This window comes from Cryptomeria japonica, chromosome 2 (assembly GCF_030272615.1).
Source record: "Cryptomeria japonica chromosome 2, Sugi_1.0, whole genome shotgun sequence".
In the NCBI taxonomy this organism is placed as follows: domain Eukaryota; kingdom Viridiplantae; phylum Streptophyta; class Pinopsida; order Cupressales; family Cupressaceae; genus Cryptomeria; species Cryptomeria japonica.
The window spans coordinates 192476923-192490809 of record NC_081406.1 but is presented as its reverse complement, the minus strand read 5'-3'; the positions used below and the strand labels follow the sequence as shown (position 1 = coordinate 192490809).

At 35.4% G+C, this 13887-nt stretch overlaps 1 protein-coding gene across 6 annotated transcripts in view; it reads left to right on the top strand.

Annotated features, from left to right (window-relative positions):
- Positions 1-13277, top strand: part of LOC131049153 (F-box/kelch-repeat protein At1g67480) — a 44170-nt gene extending 30893 nt beyond the window's left edge. The window contains exons 2-3 of one of the 6 annotated variants that reach the window (XR_009106670.2): positions 11171-11646; positions 11742-12139. The gene's annotated coding sequence lies outside the window, so the exon portion shown is untranslated. Of the gene's footprint in view, positions 1-10908; positions 10987-11170; positions 12140-12620 lie in introns of those variants that run through there. The other 5 variants (XR_009106669.2, XM_057983188.2, XM_057983186.2 and 2 more) reach the window with 5 other exon arrangements.
- The last annotated feature ends 610 nt before the right edge of the window (positions 13278-13887 follow it).

The following is a 13887-nucleotide window of genomic DNA, read 5'->3' as shown; positions in this document are numbered from 1 at the left end:
GTGTATCTTCATGCTTGTAGTTAGCCATCTGAAACTGTGAGAGGAAAGAAGAGAATGCTTGTACTATGCAATGGTGAAGCTTGAAGCAGATTGAAATATTTCAATCCTACAAAAATTATGTAACAATTTGAAGTCACTCATCAAATACCTATCATGAAGGGCAATTTTCATTACTGCAATGGATGGAGAACTACTTGTGATCAATAAGTCATCAACATAGAGAACTAGAAAGAGGAGAGAATCATCTTGTTGCAAAATGTAGATATTTGGATTTGATTAGCAACGAGAAAACCCAAGTGTGAGAAGGAACATCTTGGCATACCAAGATTAAGGGGCTTGTTTCAGGCCATAGATAGATTTCCTAAGTTTCCAAACCAAAGAATAATTTCGTAGAAAATGTTATGGCTGCTCCATGTGTATCTTCTTGTCAAGGCCTCCGTGAAAAAAACAAACTCTTCACATCCATTTTGTGAACCTCCTAGTGATGTGTTGCAGTGATTGCAAGTGAGGTGAATGGAATTCTTCTTTGCAATAGGTGCATAGGTTTTAGAGTAATCAACACTAGGGATCAAGAAAAAACCTTTTGCAACCAATTGTGCCTTATACATTGACTCATTTTTTAATTCTGCTTGATACATCTGATTGCCTCAACCAAGTTTCCTTACCTAAGGTAAGGGGACAAGATCCTATGTGTTTTTCTTAATCAAGGAACTATACTTCTATAGCATAGTAGCATCCCTTTTAGGAATGCTAGATGCCCGTAGAGAAGACTATGGATCAGAGGTTGTGGTAATATAGATATGTGGAAGTCCTTGAAACTATGAATGTGTCCAGCTAGTGTCTGATGGATCCCTAACATGATCACCAACAACTTGTGGTTTCTGTTGAGCCCAAAGTAGGCTGAAGTTAAATAATTTGGAAGAGAATCATCAAACTTTGAATGATGATTGGGAGATGGAGGAGGTGTATCCTCACCATTGTTAGTGTGTGCAGTGGAGGAAAAAGAGTCCTCATCATCAAGAATTTGCTCAAGTGAATCTGAATCTTTAGAAGAATTATCATCTATTCCATGTGACTCCAACGTGAATAATAAAGGAGAAGTGTTAGGGGTGGAACTCAAAGAGCCCTCCTCAAAACAAACAATCTTGTCAACACTCGTGTGTAGTAGGGTGGAGCAACCAAAAACCCTTAACACCATCTAAATATCCTACAAATAGACAAAGCCCACTTTATGGATCCATGGCCTGACATTCTCTATAGGAATATGGGCCCATTGAGGAGAATCAAAAACTTAGAAGGTGCTTAATTGTTGGTTTTTGACCACTCCAAGCTTTGAAATGTGTCCCTTCAAGGCTCAATGAGGAACATGGTTCTAGATATAACAAGCACAATTAGTGGCCTTTGTTTAATACTAAGGTACAAGAGATTTGGAGTGTACCGTGCAGTTTGCCATTTCCTTTAAGGACCTATTTTTTCATTTTGTGGAGGATTGTATGAAATTGTGCATTGAAAAACAACAATTCTCTCTTTAGTGCAAAACCACTCAAAATGATGGTTGACATTCTCAATTCTCTATGCTCAAAAATTTGATGGCTTTCCTTGACTATTTCTTTGCAAAAGATATGAAATAGAAATTACATCCAAGCATACGTAGAAAAGTCATCAATGAATATCAAAACATATCTAGCCCTATTGAAGGAAGGATGTGAAAATGGACTAGCCCAATCACTATGAACTAACTCTAGTATCAACAAAGCCCTACATACCTTGCTTTTGTCAAACTTTTTTTTTGGGATGCTTACCAAGGATGTAATCCTGGCAAACGCCATCAAAAAAGTGAACAAAAAGCAACCATGTAACCATGCTTTGTTAGTTGAGTTGAGATTGACATTTTGTTCTACCCACTGCAATCGTAGGACCATAGTGCATTTCATTGACCACCGCTGAATTGGGAGTGAACTCGATTGGCTTGCTTGAATCGGTGTGGGTGATCTAATAAACATTTAGGAGATTAGCTGACATTGGGGGCACACCAAGAACACCCTTAAATATGTCATCCCCCACATCAACACACCCTCTTCCACCTTCCTCAATAGGAGTGTTATCACTTATCAAAATAGTTGTCATAGTAGAAGGCTCCAAGGATATGAAGTTATTGTGAGATGAAGCTATGTGATATGGAGCACCCAAATCAAGAACTCAAGTGGATGGTGAAGATGCAATTGTTATAAGGACCGTGTCCTTGCTTCTTGTCATCTTTTTCCTCAGTAGACCTCTCATGTGAGTTTTGTTTATTTGACATATGAACAATAGTATAATTCTTGTCTAGAATATGTGTCAAGTGATCTACCTGTTTCTTCAAACATTTGTGTTCCTAATGCCTAGGTATTTTGCAATAGGCACATTTGACCTTTTCTTTCTTAAGTTTCTCATCTTTTGAAGAAGAGGTCACAAAGGTTGCTTTAGAGGCAATAGGCTTTTAATCCTTTTTCTCTTTCTTTTCCATGTTTCTTTGTTTCTTATCTCTATTGCCCGATCCTCACTATTCTTTTTTGTCTTGTTTGCAACTAGGGTATGTGACTTGGAGGACTATAGAGTACCCATCTGAATGAGCTTATCTTGTTCTTTGGTAAGAGATATAGAAAATTCATCCAGAGATGGCATAGTGAATTGAGTTCCTAGGGAATTCTTTGTGACATGGAAATGAAGAATAAATAATTTGAGCCAAATTTAGAGAGAATATCAAGGATCAAATGTTCATCTTTATTTTCAATTCCACATTGTTTTAATTGTAGTCTCAATGCTTTTAATTTAGTGAAAAACTATTGCATATTGTTAGAATTCCATGGGCTCACTAATGAACTCATTCTCAAATTGATTGCCCCTCATGGAATCTTGTACTTCAAACAAATTAGCCTCTTGGTCGAAATCTCGTTGGGAGTATTCAAGGATCATATTCAAATGTGCAAAAAAAGATCAGGAGATACAAACATATGCAACAATCCATAGGGCTCATTGCATTTGTCAAGCCATTTAGTTTTCTTTGCATCTACAGTAGACTCACCTTTGTACCCATTGTTATTTTGTATAGTCCTTTGCCTAATGTGATTATCATTTTAGATTCCAATCAAAATAATTATATGGTGTGAGTAGAGGAGTTATACCCTGATCCATAGTGCAAGAAGGAAATGAGAGTGTAGGAAATCAAGAGAACACAAGACAAACCCCCCACTACTAGTTTCTGAAATGAACCCTGTTGAGATGTTAGTGGTTGGCACTTTATTTTAGTATATGTTACAATACAAAATACTAGATTAATAGAGCTTACATAGGGCCCAAATGTGGCTGAAATACTGAAAGTAATATGTGCTTGCAGAATAAAAACCAAAAAACTACATTTACATAGAGCTCAGAAAAATACCAACCTTAAAAGAAAGTGACACTTATAAAAGAGCTTGTTTGTGAAAGTAATGAGCTTTTGAGTTCTAAAAGACATGACCAAACAATAAAATCTTTGATATAACTCAAATATTGGAAAATGAGTGAAGCCTAAAAATTGACCACACCAGAGGTAGCTTGTGAAAAGAACCCAAAATAGAAAAAAATGTAGATGATCTTGTGTTCATTTGACCAAGATACTATCGTTTGAAACTTTGAAGTTAGGGTTCAAAATCAAAATAGCCAATGGAGAAGGGTTCCTTTTTGAAGCAATGATGTCAACACTGCACAATAGCAAAAAACTCTGCATAATATAGAAAGGAGGACGGCATGATTGTAAGAATCATAGTTTGAGGACATGGACTTGGACTTGACTTCGCAGACCAAAATTTTGATTTGGACTCGGCACAGACTTTGCAAAAAACTTGATGCAGATGGAGAAGGGTTCAAAATCAAAACAGCCAATGGAGAAGGGTTCAAAATCAAAATATCCAATGGAGAAGGGTTCCTTTTTGAAGCAATGATGTCAACACTGCACAATAGCAAAAAACTCTGCATCATATAGAAAGGAAGACGGCATGATTGTAAGAATCATAGTTTGAGAACATGGACTTGGACTTGACTTTGCAGACCAAAATTTTGATTTAGACTCAGCACAGACTTTGCAAAAAAATTGATGCAGATTTGGCAAAAGGAAAAAAACCTCATAATTACACAAAAAAAGAAATTAATGCATTTAGAGAGAATAAGAGTCTAATTTGACTATCATTTTGTCATAATTCAAACATTATACATCATATGATCCTCAAACTCTCAAAATTTGAAATGTCATACTTTCAAAGTCAAACAATACATTGTAATACAACAAAATCATAAATAATAATTGTATAACAGCATTATAACTGTTTACATGGTATCAGTATATATGGTATCATGGCCAACTTTTATTCATACAGGCCATTTGTCAAATACCAGAATGTAAGTTGTAGCGTCTTTGGTGCATTTTGTCATAATTTTTGACAAAATTGTGTATTTTTGTAATTTCTCTTATTATATAATATAAATATAGGTCAGGCGTAGGCTTTTTTGTTTAAAAAAAAATGTTTACAAATGCTGATATATCAAAATGAATAGAACAACCAAATACAATCTACATCTTCGTCTTTTCCCCTCCTAGTGGAACTTAATTTTTCAAGCCTTGAGCTACAAGGTAAGTCAATATCAAAATGATGATAGATTGTTTCTTCAAAAGTGTTTTGTTTTCCCTCATTGCATCCAAATTTTGCTGCTTCTGTTTGTTGATTTGATCAACTTTGAATGCCTATGTTGATGCTTCACTGGGTGGAATGGGTGAATAAGGTCAAAAATGACCAAAAAGATTTGAAATTTTACTTAAAAAAGTGCAGTTGTTGTGTCCAAGCACGGGACATAAGACTTTGAGCTCAAAGACTTGGGAGTTTGAGCATGAGACTCAGAGAGTCTTGGAGCAGTACTCGGTCTAGTACTCTCCAAGACTTGACCAGACTCGATGCAAGAGTCTAGTCAACTTGGCTTGGCTAGCTGAGGGACTCGAGGGTTTGCAGAGTCCTGCAGAGTATTCAGAGAGTCTTCAAACAATGGTTTCTTAGTCATTGTATGACTGGATGAATAGTGCTAGGCCAAAAAAATTCAACCTGCTTGATCATGAACTTGAAAATTTATAGATTTTATATGTAAATGGCTATTCTTGGGCCTTTTAGAAGCAATTACAAATGTAGGGTAATCTTGACATGCTTTGAAAATTGTGGCACTTGTGAAGTTCACACAATTCTACAACAAAAAATACTTACATGAAGTTTGTCTCCGATTTGAGCAAAATGAATCCAGATCTGACTTTCTTGTGTATTCTACATGTAATTGAACAACTGGAAATGCTACCAAGATTACCGAAATGATATATACACATAAAATCATCAAAACCAAGATTGATTAGGTGCGTTTTTTTTTTTTAGATCATTTAGATTCTCCATATCATCTGAGGATGCAATAGAATAGCATATTGGGTTTTTGAGGAAAATATTTGCAATAATTAGTCTCAAGTCTCTCAAACAATAGGACAATAAAATGAATTATATCATACAACTAAGCTTGATACCATGCTAGATTCTATGAGAAATGATAATTTGAATCGTGATCTGTTGTCAGTTGTAGATCACATGCACTATGGTTGACAGACGATCAAATAAACATAGCAAAATGGAGAGAATATCTGTAAAGAGAGAATTCATGAGACAAAAATGCAGAGAATTATGGCAATACTCACATAGTTCCTCTGACTAGCAGATATCAGAGATGAGTGTTGCACTAGCAAAAATGGAGACATATACATCCAATAGAAGTAATAACTTTAACTGCTAGGAATAGGCGGTAGTTTCACGTATTTGGTTAATGCCAAAATACATGGTTGCACCTACTCAGATAAAGACACAAGCAAATGTTTATGTGAGGTACCTAATAAATCCAAAGGGAGGTTTGAGACTCAATTATCCAAAGTGTGTGAGAATAACACACGTAATTGATGGATTATGCCATGTGCTCTCATGTCTAATTAAACCTGAGCAAACATAATAATATGTGTAGGAAAAATAAATATCCTTTGAACATTAGTAAAATCACCTACAAGAACTATGTGAAGTTTTACCCTTAGTTGGTGTACTTGTTGAGTACTTGCAAGTTTTTGGAAAAGCTGAGTTTTTACAGTTTTAACTTATCACTTGCAAGATTCAAGTACTCACATGTTCTAATGCTGAACTTCATGGTGGGTACTGGACAGGTTTGAAACTGAAATTCAGGTACTGGACGAGTCTGAGACTAAAACTTGAATGACGCTATTAAGACTCAAAAGTGTCATTTTGATGTAGATTTTATTTGAAAAACAAGGTATTCATGCAATTTCATGATTAATGCTGATTGTCTTGGCTTTGTCACACATGTTAGAGTTCACTGTTGGTGTTTTTATGTTTGTCATTTAGAATCATTTGTTTTGCTAGTGCTCTATTACCAAACAACATGAAATAGATGTCCTTGCAATCGCTTTCGAAGGTATTCACGCAAATTGACAACTTACACTATTTCATATTTGTTATGTCGTTTGATCACAAGGTATATGCCACTCAAACATTCACAAATGGTGGGCCTTGATGATCTCCATTGACAACAATTGTGTTGCTCAATTTCTTCCCTCATATCACTTTGAGTTTGGTTGCTTTTTTTTTTCATTTACATCACTAACATTACTTTTTTGCACAATTCTATTGCTTGTGTAGGTGATTGTTTACTGATTGCACACTGTGGTATTCGATTGGTAAATTCGTTTCTTAAGTGGGTCTGCAATTAAACTGTATTTTGCATAAAAACCAAAATTTTCAAAGAAATTTAAATAATTTTTAAGTTTGAGTTTTGCCCAGTTTTTGCCAAGCTGGAATTATTTAGTTTGTTGAGTCCTAGTATGTACACTACGATTTTCCTTGTAGGGATGCAAGCCCATGTGCTTTCTTTCCTCTTATATGTGGGGGGTGTTTTTATTTGTAATCGTGATGCTCAGTTGACACAAATATTTTAGATGGACCTGCTGAAAATAAGATATGCATAGCATAATATATTTTAGTTTTTACATTAGCGAATCAGGAACAACATACTTTGTGATCTGCATATATATGCAGATTCTTTGCCACATGCCAGAACTGACTTTGACATGTGATAAGGCTTTGGAGTGATAAGCAATGTCACGTCCTCCTGACTAAAGAACAATACCTAATTAAAATGAGAAGCATACATTTCTACATCAAATGCTTGCTATATGTTGAGCCTAGAGCATCTTTAAGGCATTGGGGGGTGTTTTCTGGCCCAAGCTTCCATTAAGGTGTAAACTATATCATATTAGTAATGGGTGAAACATTCTACATGCCATCCAAAAGGCTAACGTCTCTTATGTTTGATGGTGTGGACTATTCTGTAATAACCTTTGGCTTTTTCATGATCTACATGAACATTGTGAGGGGCAATTACAAAACCATAATGATTAACAGACTCTGTTTTGGAAAATCAATATTTTAGTTTTTCACTGAGCCGTTTTTCTGTAGGTACTCCAAGGGAGCTTTCTGTTGTGGATGATCCTTAGAGGTTATTAGAAAACCAAGATATCGTCAAGATATATTATTAAAAAAGATTCCAAGGTATGTATGCAACTGACTACATATTTGCATGAAGATGGTTAAAAAATATAGTGAATCTAAATGGCATAGCCAAATACTCAAGAAGCTCAAATATATTGGATGCTCTCCATACATCATCGATCTCCATAAAACATGGTGGACGTTTGAGCGTAAGTCTAGCATGCTAAGTTATTTGGCTTATTTTAGGTGGTCATTGAGCTCATCAATCTAAGGAAGATTAATCATTATCATGACATTTATGAGGACTTTGTAGCCTGTACACTAACTGCCACTGAACAAGGGACTACAAGAGCTGGGGATTGACAAGGAGATGTCTGAGATTGAATCTGACATCATCTATAGACAATTTGAGAAATCATTCCATTTCTTGGCTTTCAAAGATATTTTTTATAAATAGGTTGATTGGGAAGCCATGATCCCCGATGGGGTGATGAATGGGTCAACAGGAGGAAGATCTTAGGCTTATTAGAGCATAAAAGCTAAGTTACCGGGTTCGCCCTTGGACCCCCTTGGTACTGGTTCTGGTTCGAACGGGTTCCTGGTTCGAATTGGGTTCAACCAGGGTTCGAAAAACCCAGAGGTGGTTTGCCCCTGGTCGAACCCAAGCGAACCCAGGTTGAACCCAGTCGAACCCAGTCGAACCCGGGCAGCTGGGCAGCCCAAAAAAGAAAATTATATGCAAAATTTAATTTAATTTTGAATTCCGCCTGCTAAAAAGTGAAACTTATACCCTAAAAGTGACTTCTAAAACATTATATTTACTCATTTCACCTCTAAAAGTGGCGTTGGCTCATCTAATGTCAATGTCAATGAGGAGGAGGATGAATTAGATGACCCATTTGATGATTAAACTTTATGTTGTTGAAAGTTGAAACAATGATACTTGAATATTTTGTCATTTTGATATTAAACTTGATGTATATGATGCTATTATGGTATCATCATGATGCTATGATTACAAGCTATTGTTTGTTTTGTTGTTTATATGATGCTATGTGACATGCAAATTTTAACTCATGCTTATAGGCTTCACAAATATTAAAATATATATATAAAATTTACATGTTATTGTACTAACGAACCCAAATGAACCCAAACCCCTTTTCAAAATTTTGCCATACCGGTGTACCGGGTTCTTCGAACCAAACCAGTGCCCGAACCCGAACCAGTAACTTAGCATAAAAGAAAGCACTGAACAATTAGTTCAGTCCTTCTGGTGGAAGATATGTACAATTCTGTTTTTTAGCTTGATAGATGGTACAAAGGGCAAATTGCGTGGTAATCTTGGCCAGCTTGGCTGGCACATTTCCAGATATAAATTTTTTTGCGGAAGAATACATTAAGTCATAGGTCTTGCCATTGTTACATAGCTTGTAAGTATCCTGGTAGCCATTGTTGTCAAAATATCTATCATAATGATACTGCTGGGTCAGGATGTCACAAAAACTGTTGGGGACAACATCACAGTTGCACTTAGTTCATAACAGTACCATAACAAAAGCAACGTTACAACCTTGTTGACATGTGCTGGTTGCTCCGCCTTCATGATCCATCCAGGGTTAGTTGAGCATGGTTTGTAAGTGAATTAAATTGAATCATCCAAGAGCTCTGAAATAAGATTCTTCATCTTGCTATCGTCAGTGGTGCAATGTTCTTGTAAGAATTTTATGTGAAGAATGCTTCCTTGTGAACAACACTATATTGAATTGTGAGTACAAATCTGGATAGGAGAGCAAGAATTGGAGACTTAAGTGGTCTCTCTTCCTTCCCTTCTCTTCTCTCTTTAGTAGGCAATGCTTTGGCTTTCATTGCTTTTGTCTTGAGAATTGAGCTATGCCAATTGTTTGTGGTACCACAACATTTCAAGGCATATATATATTGAGATTTGAGCTGCACTTAATTTTGGAGGTGCATTCTTTCTTTGGTTGAGGGCCAGAGAAGTTTGACTGCTTCATGTGCATTCTTGATTGGGGCTTGGTAGATAACATGTATTCTTGCTACAGTTTTCAATGCAAATTGAAAAAGCTGTAAGTTTATGACAACATAGCTATGGTGAAGATATCTATTTGCCACTAGGTGAGAAGAATTACTTAAATAGATGTAGATTCTTAGTCACATTTGTCAGTGAACTTCTGTCTAATTAATAAAATGATGAAATGGTCGATATAATTTTCCATTTTAACTGACGAGTGAATGTAACCATAATTTGGCAAGTTTTTAAATATCAGTGTGATAGCAGTGGTCATAATTACCCTTAGAGGATGGCACACATTTGCTTGCTAGCATATAAGGGCTTGATCCTCCTCATGACCTTCAACAATAATAATCTTTTTTATATCAGCATGGGGGGTCAAAGTTAAATTGTTCAAATTTCAAAATATGTGCATCAGAAGCTTTTAAATAACTCCTCTTATTTATGAATTATTGTTACACATCCACTTATTATTTGACCATCTTTTACACATTACCCCAATTTTGACAGTTATACCCTTTCCAAAAGTCATTAATAAAAGTTGCCTCTAAATGATTGTACAGTGTGGATCAACAAGTTGCTGTGCGTGGACATGAGCTTCAAACTTCTGATCAATGAGTCTAATTTTCTGGATAATACAGTTTTATGTGTCTAACTTAAGTTTGGATTGTTGGATGGGAACTACTAGGGAGACTTGTTGGAACAGTATTTATAAAAACATGGCTAATAACATCATGTATTGATTTAGTTTGAAGCTCTTTTCTGCTTTGATGTTGTTTATAATGTAGCTCTTGGGCAAGGAGGTGTACACATTTGGAGCCTGTTGTTTTTTGAATTTTTACTTATTTGTCGGTGTATTTGATGGGTATGCTTTGTGTCTCAATCTTATCGGTATATACTCATTTTAAACAAATAGAATTTAAAGAACGTATGGTTCTTATAATATTTTATTGATGGGCTCTTGTCCTCATTTTGGCTCTTACAAACAAAAGACTTCTAAATCATGAGTTACTCCCACCTTTTTCACCCCTTAAAAGTACTCTTTTGAGATCAAAATAAGACCCCTAAATAGCAATAATATGACTCATGAGTTCTAAACTTCGGGTTTTCAGTTACAAAAACCTTGACAAATAACTAGATAAATGATTTTTGCCCTAATTTAATAATCCCTTTTTGTTTATAAAAGTCTATAAAGTTATTGCAGTGGGGCTCAAAAGTAGAAAAAGATATGTTATCAGGAGGCATGTTGAACCTGACCCTTGTTATGTGTCTTTGAATTTCTAGTATAGTGGATGGGGTTGAGGATGCTTGGTGATTCAAGCAGATGTCTCGTTAAATCTCCCATTATCACATAAGTGTACTGTAAGCATCTCTTGATATCTCTGAAGGTAGAAGAAAATGAAAAAAGTTAAAAACCAAAATTGAACTCAAGGCTAGATATTTTAATATAATTTTGTGCAAATATACAAGAATCAATTTAAATGTTTGAGTCATCTGTCAGGATTGAAAAAATATCTTGATTCTTTGTTGATTTGTGGTTTATCAGATCTCTACCTCTTACACGTGGACATTTTCATATCTTGACCTGGTGTATTTCTGGAAGAGCTCATTTTCCTTTGGCTGAGTCATATTTCTTCATGTTTAAATGGTGATCTATGAATTTTGTATTGCATATGATCCGCAGAAAGATTTGTGGTTACCTTGCAGGAGTTACGTATGCTGACTGTAATTACATCAAATACTGATTTGATCTTTTTCTAATGAAATATATGGAAACAAGCTTAGCTAAAGGTTATTGAACTGACATAACTTCTTTTAAATAAGGAAATCATTAATCTTAGCATGCAAGACTGTTTCAGCATTTTGCTCGCTCACACTCACATACCGTGAGACTCAATTTGGAAATGGCACCTGTAGTCATGTTTCCTGTGAACTGTGAGAAAAACCCTACGCTTTTTGTTACATTCTCAAGAAAGGTTATATCTGTAATAAGCAAGCTCATAAGTTCCAAGTCAGAATATGGTAGGTACTTGTAAGGTCATAATGGTGTAATAATTTTTTGTTTTTACTTTTTAATTAAGCATTTATTGAAGTTGAAAAATATGGTATCTTGGCAGACTATGCTCTTTTGGCATTCAGGCTTTATCACATTCTTAAATATGGTAAGCTTGGACAAAAGTTCAAGATCTAAGCTAGGTCATGCTCGAGTGTACTCCACTAAACCTGGGTCATGTTCAAGTGTACCACTTTTTCATTATACAACCACTTCACTACATGTTTGCTGGGGTTATGGGGCTCCTTATGGTGGTGAGAGGAATCTGAATGTACGTGATGCTCTTGTGAATCGCTTCATTAAATAACACCTCAGCCTATTGGACAGCTACCTTATATTGAAGATTGCACTTGTCTGGAAATTTCATTATGCATCTATCCAGATTGCAGAGTAGTTTATAGATTATAATTTGTCCAAAAAGATTTAATCTAGTCAATCTGGGGACATCCTCAGTTCTTAGTCTTTCTGTTTGATATTCCTATAGAGTGAGTACAATCATATATGATATTCCTTAGGGCAAAGGCTAAAATGCATTAACTCAGATATATGCTTTACTTTCTGCATTTTCTTACCTTTTTCCAAAGATAATTTCTATTGTGTACATATTCATACCTTTTTTTCCTGATAAATTAGCAGTCTATTTTAAATTTAGATGCCTTTTTCATTTTGAAGTTCAAAAATCATTTCTTATTTCTACATGTTCTGGCCTTTTTTCCTAGACAATTTCTATTGCATGTACATGTTCGTAACATTTTCCCTACCCAGATAAATCAGCAATTTTTTTATTGTAGATGGCGCTTGAAAATCCAAAATTCATTTCAAATTATGACGAGGATTGCTATTTGTGGGCTTATTTATATCACACCTTTTTGGCAGCAGAATAGACTAATTTATCACCAGGATGTAACTTATTTTTTGTCCTCAATTTTCTATCTATGTGCAGGTGCAACTTTAGATTGTATCATGATCTATGCTTGATTTTATTTCTTTGGTTTTGTGTTTGGGCAAGCTATCAGGTCAAGTGTTAATTCCCCATTATTGGCAGTTGTTGGGAGCCTGTAAGAGGTCCTACAATTGTTGGCATTACTTATTGGCAAATTTTCAAGAGAAAAGTTGCTAGCACATCGTGAAGTATTTGCTGTTGTCAGTTGGATGCTTGTGCCTTTCAGACGAGAAAATTTTCCCTATTTCCAAAATGGAGAAAGCAGAATCTTTCTAATATAGTTATACGGCTTTTGCAGCTACATTTATTATACTATCTGGGTTCAAATGCACAAAGGACCTAAACTATAAATAATGCTGTACAAGTTGATGAATATCTGAGGCATTGTGCTCAGAATCATAATCATAGTCATTCTGAGTTCTGTAATCTGTTCATAAACTTCGCCTTTTGGTCATTTCTCTAATGTAAAATGTACAGCTTAATAAAGACAAGCTTGAAGTACTCTCATGGTTTAAAAAAGTGCTCATTGTTTGTACTTTCTGGATGACTACGTAAAATGAGAAAATGACCTTTGGAGGTCCGTCGGAGATTTAAAAATATTTTTCTCAGAAGATATTGTTAACAGAATGCAAGAAATCCACACCTTATTTGGAATTAGTCATGTATCTTTCTCACTTAAACCATTATGTTCCATCTAAACAATGCATGCTTCAGGACAGTTCAAGTAGTTTTCACAACCCTTTATTATTGGTTTTAATACATCTAGTCTCGTTTCAGTGTAGGTGGTGTGTTGCAGCAAACGATATCAATCAAGCATTTTTTAATCTTTCAACATTTATGGAGATACTGATATTAAACTAATTACAGGAAGCACACGTATACATGACCATTCGTTAGCACCCAGTGTGCGCATTTATATGTTGAGATATCCCCCGATAAAATGAAGGTTTCATCTTCTTTCTTTTTTCATCATTGTCTCAGTTGTTGCACAACCATGATCTGCTGTCATGATCTTTATTGCTTCACCTATTTTATTCTTTTTATGTTTTGTGTATTTTCATTGTCCCATTGCTTTCAGAGACCTTCATGCTTTACCAAACTCAAACAATTTGAGCTACCTGTCATCTAGCTCCAATGCTGGGGTGATGATCTTTATTGGATTACCTCGTGCGAATAGGGCAGTTAAGATTCTCCTTGAGATCAGTAGCTTATGATTGTTTATTCAATGCAAAAAAGGATAAAAGAAGCCTTATTCCAATAGGCACTG